The 10,560-nt window shown below is 48.9% G+C and overlaps 1 pseudogene; it reads left to right on the forward strand.

The window, feature by feature from the left end:
- Positions 1-8,120: 8,120 nt before the first annotated feature.
- LOC139056970 (very long chain fatty acid elongase 7 pseudogene) lies at positions 8,121-8,957 on the forward strand (annotated as a pseudogene).
- Positions 8,958-10,560: the final 1,603 nt, after the last annotated feature.

The following is a 10,560-nucleotide window of genomic DNA, read 5'->3' on the forward strand; positions in this document are numbered from 1 at the left end:
GGCTAGACGAAGAAACAACTCATGCATTACTGCTTCGCCTTCAAGAGTGGAACGCGACAGCGTTCCCGTCGACCCGCCAAGGGGTGTAAGACAATGGGCTAAAGGGCAGCGACTACGCGCCCCGCATTGGACGCGGTGAGCGTCGAGCAAAGCAGCGTTCGGCGCGGCAACGAAATGTGCGCCTGAGCAAGAGACGCATGCCTTAGAAACAGCTCGTTTCTAAGGCAACACCGCATTCACTAGAGGCGCTTTTGTACCGCTTTGAAGCATCGTACTCGTGGCTCAGTGGTAGCGTCTCCGTCCCTCACTCCGGAGACCCTGGTTCGATTCCCACCCAGCCCGTCTTGCAAGAATTGAGCCACAGCCGCTTCTCCTCTGTCGTGACGTCACGGTGTCACGTGGTTTCATGGCGACACCGCCGCGCCTGAGGAGCTGGGTTGAGCTCTCGTAATATGCTTCGCATAATATTTATTGAATCACTGTCCGCATGGAACCGACAGTCAGCTGGCGCGCTGTTGGCGCTGCTGCCGAGCTGCCCGGATTGTTCACTCGCGGGCCACCTTCGAGAGCGGAAAGCATGCGGAGGCCAAAGTGGTTGTGAAGCCTCCACGAACTGCGCGGATGTACAATTGCGTCTTAGTCGATGTGGCACTCACGGCTCACAATAGCCCCCCCCCCCCCCCCCCTCTAGCGTGGGAGCCGCAGTAGGGCGCCTGCTTACCCGTGCGACGTACACGTGCGGCTTCAACGAGCGACTTGTACAGAATTGATTGAAGTAGCCTGCCGATGTATGTACATAATACTCCTACCAGGTGACTGGCTTCCTACACTTCACACACATATACGCTTTTCCACTTTGACAAGCCTATAGAAGCCGACGCGCACAAAAGGACAGCAGATTTGTACGATCCTGCTGATCAACTTAATTTCCCACGAAACTGTTTTACAGCGAAGCTGTTAAGGGCTAGTTCCCGCAAGATCATGTCCGTGTGCAGGCACAAAACTCCCCGTACGTGGGCCGGTCTCGAAGACAGTGCAGTGCCGGGCTGACCCGTGATGGAGGTGCAGTTCGCCCTTAAAGGGAAGCTGAAGCGGTTTTCAATTTCCATGATTTGCTGGGATTGGGAAGAACAGACCTAATAATTTACGGTTCCGAAATTTTTTTCTTCGTTTTGTTAATATAAGGGGCGGAAATCGCTTTCTAAATCACTCCCGCGGACACGCCCCCATCGCTTCCCGGAGCGCCGGGTGAGGAGGTTACCAGAGGAGAGAACCGGCGAGAGTGACGTCACTGGCGGGGACCGAGCTGCCGGACCGGCATGCCTCTTTCCGTCCTGCGCTTTACTGAACGACGCTACGAGAGATTTGCCGCCGCCGCCGCCGCCGCTCACGTTTGTTTTGCGATTTTCGTAAACTGTTCTTTCCTTCTGTGCTGCGTGAGTGCCTACAGCCAAGGGCGCCCAACATGCCCTCGTTCTGTGCAGCAATCGGATGCGCGAACACACGCGGGCGAGACGATGTGGTGTTTCACAGGTTCCCGAAGCACAAGAAGCTTGCAGCGCAGTGCGGTGAGGAGAGATAAGTTCGTGCCGACGAAATCAACTGTGCTGCGCTCGGACCATTTCCGCGATAGCCGGATAGCCTTACGACAAATGCGGAAACGCGTTGTTGCTAGCGTTGCTATACTCCGTTTCATACATAAGGTGCAACGCTGTGGAGGCTTGAGATACTTCTTGCAGTGGCTGCGTTCGCACTTAGAAAAAGTTCGGTGTTTCTTGACCCGATTTTTGAGAAAACTTTTCATATATAAGCTCAGTTCTGAATGAAAAAAAAAGAATTTACCCATAGAAACAATGCGTGTACTTATACGGCTGCTAACACGTTCTTTTAAATCAATTTTCTTTTCGGCATTCTTTAATTGCATCCCGTCGCGGCAGCTTCACGTGCATGCTCGCGCGAGCAAATGCCGCTGGCACGCTACGAACCATAGACGGAAACGCGCGCAGTAATAAATTTTGGTAACCGGACTTCGTGCGTAGCTTCCACAGCGTTGCACCTGAGGTATAAATTGGAGTATAGGCTTGCCTAGTGACATTCGACGTACGGTTGCAGTTATCATGTTTACCACACGGTGGTGCTAAAACTGCCTAATATCTTTATGTCAACACTAGCATGGAGCGCGCATACCGATTCTTGATCGAGCCACAATCGCAAAGTCGTCGAACCATATTCTGAATATTGCACATATAATTCCCCTGACCATCTCGATCTGGATGTGTATGATAAGCAACTTCCATGACTGTACCTCGCAGCACTGCATGTGCGCGCTTTGAAACGCGGCACTTATGTTCGCGATCGTGTATCAACGCTCAGAAAACCACGGGACTTCAGACAAGCAGCGGCAAGGTGCTTGACATCGCGGAATTGTACCCGTGTTTACAATCTAATGTGAAGTTAGTGCTTCGGCATTCTTCCAGCAGCAAGTTCCCAGTGACACTTTAGCGCATTTTTTCTCCCGTCATTGAAACGTGCAGCTACATGAAAAAAAAAAAGCATACGTAACAGCTAAGATTTCCAGCGCGCGAGAAGGTGTACACATCGCTCTCGCTTTTGGAACACTCAACATCGTCGTTGCCGCCATCGTTTTCCGTATCGGCTGTCGGTTCGAACATGTACGGCGAAAATACAAGCTGTCCAAGACAGCGAGAACGTTCCATAATGCTTACAACTCAGCTATGCAGCCAGAACAGAACAGCGTGCTACGCTCTCAAACGGCGGCGCCGACCGGCGACTGCCGCCACTGACGTCACGGCGGCTCCGACCAATCACGGGCAACAGCGGCGTTCGCGCGATACCCTGAGGCGCTGGTGCGCGTTTTCATGAAAAAACAGCCGCTTGCGCTTGTTTCCGCCCTTTTTGAACGAGATATTCGTGTTCAGGGGACTCAAAACTGTGGAATGCCGCAGAGAACTCATTTTTTTCGAAAAGTGTTTCAGCTTCCCTTTAAGGGGCCCACATGCACAGCTTCTCTGGTCATCCGTCTTCACAGAGTAGAAGGGCAGCGTGTTGTCTGTCGAGCAGTTGGTATAACAATTTCAGTTGCCTGCCATTTGATAACATACTTCGAAACGTTGCCCGTATTTGAATGGTTCGTTTGAAACCTTCCCCGCATATACCGCTTTCGAGTACTTATTGAGAAAATTTTACCAAAGAAGTAATTTATACTCACATATTTTACTTCACCAGGACACTGGTCATATGTACGTCCGCCCTTTTTTCTGCTAGTTTGATCCCGCTTGCCTTTATAGACTCCCAGGGAAGTAGCGTTTCCTCAATTTTTAAGTGTTTTACAACAATGTAATTGCTTTTTACGCGGTCTCTTCGGTGAACAATGCGGTGCACGGTGTTTGTATTTTCTTGAAGTAGGAAGCATGTTGTGACTTAGGATAAATATTTAATATGTGCAAGCTAATTACAGCCTTTGTAGAAAGCTACTTATTTCAACGGCCCAAAGTGTCATACTTCCGTTATTCGCAGATATTTACAGACTTCCAAAAATAACTGCACACTGTGCTAACTTCAGTTTTGGTTAAAATAGGAACAATATTAAGCTTAATGTGTAATGAAACTTCCACGTAGTTGGCCTAAATGAAAGCGTTGGAAATAATTACTGAACCCTCGTTCTTTAACTTAGTTTCATGTGTCATAGGAGGTTTGTAGTCTGTTTCCCGATGTCATGGGTGAACTAGAAAATGCACCAAAACTAAGGACGGGTTATGGATAATGTGCGTCAAAATTTGATAACGTCTGTGCTATTAGCGGCTTTTGCAATTAATTACGCTTGCAAATGCTCCGGAGCGTTGGGTGTGTTTTACGAGTGGTGCAAGATTTTCTCCTCTCTCCTGGCGTAACTACAAATGCCACCAAGAATAAACTCAGCTAACTTGGGAGCAACTCTAGCAAAAACTAGCGTGGGAAGTTAAACATACGTTTAATAAATACAACTTCTGTGAAAAGAAAAATCCTCTAGCAAGTGCTAAAAATGCCCCATGCCCCCCCTGCCGCTTTTTGCTAGGTTTCTCAGTGTCCTGAAATACCTCTGCATTACTCTCGGCTCATAGTAGAGATTCGGGGCATAGTAAGTGCAATATGTAACAAAATTTTAACATTCCTAGTATAATTATGAGCATACTTACATGTAATTACATGGAATTACATGGAATTAGATGTAATTACTGAACCCTCGTTTTTCCGGTTATTTTCATGCGGGATAGAAGGTTCGCCTGATACCCTCGATGAGATAACTAAGGCCCCTTCTTTGTGTTTGGTGACAGTAACGGCCAAGTTATGGGTGTTGTATACGCAAACATGAAGCTACGTGGATTGTACCGTATTTACTCGATTCTAAGCACCCCCTTTTGTCACGAACGCGATGCCTAAAGTGGAGGGGGGTGCCTAGATTCGAAAAATCTAGAATGACCCCCCCCCCCCCTCCCGCCCTCTTTTCGCTGCGCCATCACGACGAGACGGGTGCGAGAAATACCATTTCACTTTGAAAACATTCAAAAGAAAACTTGGTACAGAGAGTGAGTGCCTCGCTTTTGTAGGATGCTCAGTGACTATCACTGCCACTCGAGTTCGTCGCACTGCTTGAACCGCTGCTTTCGGTATCCCACAGCAGGTCGTCTTCCGTTCCGTCGAAGTTGTTTGTGATTGAGCACTTCTTAAATGATTTGACCACAACGTCCACTTGGACCCTCTTCCACGCGCCCGAGATCCACTTTGCGATGGTTGTTGGGGACGCTTTCTGCAGCTTTCCCGTCAGCGCCTTCTTCCGGTCGGTTTCGCACCCACTCTTCGTACTCCTGTCGAAGATTGGCTTTGAAGGGCTCGTTGACTGAAACATCGAGGGGTTGCAGCACTGGCGTCATGCCACCCGGAATCACAACCAAGTCGCTATTGATGTTTGGAAGCTTTGTCTTTACCTCCGGGGTCAGGTTGCCGCGAAACGCGTCCAACAGAAGCATCGACCGCGTCCCTGCAGGTCCGCCGAGCAATGATTCCAGAGTGAGCAAGCGCGTTTGGCGGCCTTGGCTACGCGGTCTTCCTAACAAATAGGGGAGTGCTTAGATTCGCATGCAAATTTTTTCCAAACTTTTTCGCGAAAATAAAGGGGGGGGGGGGTGTTTAGAATCGGGGGGTGCTTAGAATCGCGAAAATACGGTAGTTCAGGCCTTGGCAGTAAATTACTAATTCAAGGGATCTGGAGCGTTCTCAGTTTGTTACACGAAGGGCGCACAATTTAGCCCGTTGCGCTGTCAGTACCAAAAATACCACCGTGACAAAATATAGCGAAAATGCGTAGAACGCTATGACGAATCTCGGCGCGAAAGTAAATGCGCGCGCGGCCAATGCAGCCTTTCCGGAATATTGCGCACGCTGTATCAGAGAGGGTGCGGCGATGGGATACGTTTGTGAAATGTCTCGTGTGTGTTGCAGAAGGTGTATGGGCACTGGGGTACCGAAACGAACGCAGACGAATGTGCAAGGTACATTTATTCATGCATTGGAAAGCTGACATGTCTCTCCTGTGCTACGCTTTGTGGGAGTCTTACGTTCTACTTTTACAATCGTGCTCGCTCCCTCTGTCTCACAGTCCGAGTCTCTTCACGTCATTTATGTGTCGAATGCAGGGGGCCATAGCCGAGCGAGCGCGACCTACCTAGAATGAACTGCACACTTGTGGCACTTCTAACTCCCGATAGGGACGAGTTTGTGTTTGATAAGCTTCACTTGCTATGCTACGGTGAGCTCTCTCAAACGTTACTGAAGTACTATAGCGCCAAACAGACGACACAAGAAGAAGAGACACGGACGAGCGCTCGTCCGTGTCTCTTCTTCTTGTGTCGTCTGTTTGGCGCTATAGTACTTCAGTAATATGCACCAACTAGCCCAACAAAAACTTCTGCTGGAATATCTCTCAAACGTGACCAATCCCGCTCGGGTCTACATACGCACTGCCGAGTCATGCGTCTCTGAACGCTGAGCGAGAGGCTAAATTAAGCTCCGATTGCGTCGTGCGCGGTGCAGAAATCGCGCCATCTGCGGACCCGACACTTGGATGATCGAGTAATGAGATTTTCTTTCTCTACACAAGGATACCAAAGTATGATACGTTGGTTGTAGAGTCGCAAAGATGTCGTCGATAATAGTGTAACTTGTTTTCGTTACATAAGATTTCCTCAAGCTACCCCTGATGCCACATTTTAAGGACGTCTTACACCACAAGAAAGCAAAGTAGAAGAGAAATAGAGCACAAAAGCGCATTCGAGTTACGAAGAAACAGAACCAAAAGTTCACAGGCGTGTTGGCTGAAAAAAATCTATTTTAGCTTTGCTAGGAATTCATGATGATATAGAGCGGGTAGTTTGGAATGCCACCCCAAGTACGTTTGGCGTCTTTTAAGGACCGTAAGTGAAAGGTAAATTGTTTTGGTGATGAAGCTTGGAAAGTTGAACGTAGCCACTCTAGCACGTGAGTTGTCTATATGTCGTCTGTTGTATCGGCTGAAAATTAAAATGTCTTTAACACGTTCTAACAAATTAAACGTGTTTTTGTTACATGCGGTTTGAGCAAGCGATGTCCAGCCTCTTCTTTCTCTACTACCTCTCTATCGTTCTCCCTACCTACCCCCTACCTCGACTGTCGTTGCTGTTGCGCGTGAGCACGGGGTCACGGCTAATTAGGGCGTGGTTTTCTTGAGTCTCCCAGGGCGTGTCAGAGGTCACTGTGGCCCCGCTCTACCGAAACGTCGTTGACGTCTCCTATCTCGTACCTTGCACCCCTGCCGAGAGCTCTCAACCAGTCCCCAACGCGACGTGCAAGGCCGCAGCAGCAGCAGCAGTTGGACAGTTGAAGGAAGAGGCAAAGAAAGCTTCGCTTCAAAAATAGTGGACATATCACAAGGAATGGGACTACGAGGTTTCAATTATTGTAACTTCATAGCATTCCGATACTTATCAAATGATACTTAAGTGACATAATATATTTATTGTGAGTGTGCCCCCCCCCCCCATGTCTAGAAATAAAGGTGAACAAGTTGTAATCTTATTTGCCATGGAATTATGTTCGGGCTTTGTGAGGTTAAACATACCACGCAGACGCTCACAGGCTTACTTTGTGAGAATGCCTCACAGTTGTCTGTGTGGTCCGTATATTTCGATCATATCAGTGCAGGCATGCTGCTACTATAGGCAAGGGCGCGTAAACATCGCCGCCTAATATCTTAAAATTTTGGGATCTAAAATACTGTTATTATCTTCAGTAAAAATACATGTGTTGCGCTTCTTTCTGACATGGTGGTATTGTAATATTAATACTGGGTTCCTATAGTTATCACCAGCGTGCCCAAGTACTGCACTATATAAAATCTATATTTCCTGATGGACTCAGTTGTTTGTCGCCGAAGTCTGTTTGATTTTTCTTTCATTTGCGTTCATTTTACGTTGTTTGTACTTCGTACGCTATTATTCTGAGCTATTTTCTAAAAAAAAGAAGAGGTTTGCGTTTTTTGTAGAAATAAGGAAGAGGAAGCCCCTGTAGGAAAGCTGTGACAATTACCATGCGACGCCATAACGTGCGCTGCAATACATTTGCGTATGCAGCATACTGGTGTGAAATGTCCACTGCTTGCTCTCTCAGCAACAAACAATGTGCGAATGCTTAGAGCTCAGCACTGTCTTGCCACAGTTCAAGCCACAAATGCAACGCGCCCGTGCTGTGCGTACCGTCGAAATTCCGCACGGAAACAGCGCATAAAAGGCAGCAGCGCGCTCGGCAGCCGGAGCATAAGCTTTCGTTCGGGGCGACGGCCGACCAACGGGCCTCTCAGCGGCAGTGCCCCACATCCGGCGGGGCCAACGCCACCGCGTTGTCCCACTTACGTAATCCTGACCCACATGGCAATAGGCAGGGGCCAACCCTCACCCTCGGCTCCTTTAAGAGCGAAAGTCGGTCCGTCGTCACACTTTCTCCCACTTGAATCGTTCGCTGGCCAAGCGAGGAAGCCGCCGTCATTCACATCTTCCGTGCGGCAGATCAGACGGACAGCACCCGTAGCCATGGCCTCGCTTAGGATCGACTACGTGGACCAGCTACGTCAGTGGCTGTACACCAAGGCTGACCCTAGGACGCGCGACTGGTATCCCGTGGGAGATCCCGTCTTCATCACGGTCGTAGTGTCGAGCTACTTGCTCTTCATCTATGTCCTCGGACCACAGCTGATGGCGTCACGCAAGCCCCTGCCCATCAAAAGGCTCATCAATGTCTACAACGTGTTCATGGTAGTGTCCAATGCCTTCTTCTGCTGGAAGTTCCTGGCCAACTCCTACCTCTACGGGGGCTACAATCTCTTCTGCCAGGGAATGAACTACTCGACGGACGAGCACTCGCTCAACATCATGTACTACGGCTACTTCTACTTGTTCGTGCGCATCGCCGACTTCCTGGATACGGTGTTCTTCGTGCTGCGCAAGAAGTACGACCACATCACGCGCCAGCACGTGATGCACCATTCCCTTGTGGTGGTCAACGGCTGGCTCTTCTTCACGTTGGGCGCCGATGGGCAGACTCTGTTCGGCCTCATCATGAACTGCGCCATCCACGTGGTCATGTACAGTTACTACTTCCTCGCCGCCTGTGGGCCCGAGTACCGGCGTTACGTGTGGTGGAAGAAGCACCTCACCACCGCTCAGATCGTGCAGCACGTGCTCATAATCGCTCACGGCTTTATCACTATCTTCTACGACTGCGGGTATCCCCGGTACTTGCTCTTGGTGGCGATGCCTCAGGGGATGCTGGGACTGGCGCTCTTCATCAATTTCTACTTCTTCGAGTACAAGCGTAAGACGTTCTCTGAGGCACTCACCGACGGTGTGTGCATGCTCAAGAGAGACTAGTCGTGAGTTCGTCTATCCTTGGTCATCGGACGGGAAGGACTACGGGTGCCTGGGGTCAGGCGGCCCGCGGCAGTTCTTCAGTCATTGCCTGCACTTCAACACCACGTGCAACATATGAGGACTGCGGATTTCATTGTCTGCAACGCACCGAGCCCGTCCTTCCGTCCATATAATCAAAGCACCACTACAGCGCTCCATGCTTCAAGTGAGCCACAGTTACAACGAATGGCGATGAAATCTGACCGTATGCAGCCTGACAAAGTGCGCAACTATTCTGCTGAAAGTGTATTCCTCCGCAACGTGACTCATGCAAACCATCAACGTCCTGTAAGCGAGCCTTTGTACAAGCTGTTTCTTAATTGTGTTCGTGAAAACTCTACAAGCGACACGAAATGTCCGCAGTGCTCCACTTTTTGGGGAGAAGAGCGGGTTATGCTTGCGGCATATTTTGTTCAGGAGCTCAGAGGCAGTCGTTCCCTACTGCGAAGATTGTAGCATCCTTCGCTTGTCTTGGTGAATCCATACCATCAAGTGTCGTAGCAGGACTTCCTCAAATAAGGGCGCGTAGGGTGTTATTGAAATATCAGGTCCCTGACGGTTGGCTTCATACCTAGAACCTACCAGTCTCCTGATGCCCGTCAAAGAAGCTAAGAGAATAAGTAGCGGTGATTCATAGAAGCGGAGCTTTCTGAGAAAAAAGAAGATGCAGATGTTGGCGGTTTCACGAAGGAGAATTAGGTTCCGCTAGGAAAACTTCAAATTGATGTCTTCTTGCCTAATCAATCGTGAGTGCTAGAAAGCTGCGCTAGTTTCTCGGGATTGTTGGCGCGCGCTATAGTGCGTAGTTTGCTGCGCATGCTGTGAGCTGCTAAAGTGGAAACAGGCACGCAACTTAACCTTTCTCGCTGCCCTCAGTCGATCTCTCTAAATGAGAGGCGAAATAGAGGGATATCCGTTTTTCCAAAGCAGGGCGAACTGAAGGAGCTTGCTTAATTTGAGTGTGCTTCATCATGCGCGTCGTAAAGACACTGGCAAGCTTTTAGGCCTCTGTGTGAGGGCAAAATTATCTATGTTTCTAATGTAACCGACCAGCCCAAAGCCCAATAATTATTCATATATGACTTTGAATAAATTAAGTGGCAACTATATATGTATGAGTGGTGGCACAATTTCACCATCACGACTGTTGCAAAAAGTAGAGACGTAATTCAGTTGTGTATTTTAGCAGGGCAAGCTTACTATGCACTGTACCATAGCAGTGTGAATGTGAAAGAGTAGGATATGCTCGAACAATGAGCACATTTCTAAAGGACGTGCAAAAAAGAAAACAGCCAAAAGCAAAGCACTTTAGTGGCAATTCCGCATTAGAGCTTGTCGAGACGATGTCATAAAGTCCTATATAAACAACTTTCCATAGCTGGTTCATAGCTATTTCTGCATCAACAGCAGTAGACAATTTTAGCAGAGCTTTAGTTTTACCACGGTCCTTCGTATTGAAGGACCATGGTTTTACCGTACACGCATCTTAACCTTTGCTAGTATTCGACCGAAGAGCGCTGCCCTAGGCTTGGACACCGGTATGCTTCACGGTATCAGGGGTAAT

Source organism: Dermacentor albipictus, chromosome 3 (assembly GCF_038994185.2).
Source record: "Dermacentor albipictus isolate Rhodes 1998 colony chromosome 3, USDA_Dalb.pri_finalv2, whole genome shotgun sequence".
Classification (NCBI taxonomy): domain Eukaryota; kingdom Metazoa; phylum Arthropoda; class Arachnida; order Ixodida; family Ixodidae; genus Dermacentor; species Dermacentor albipictus.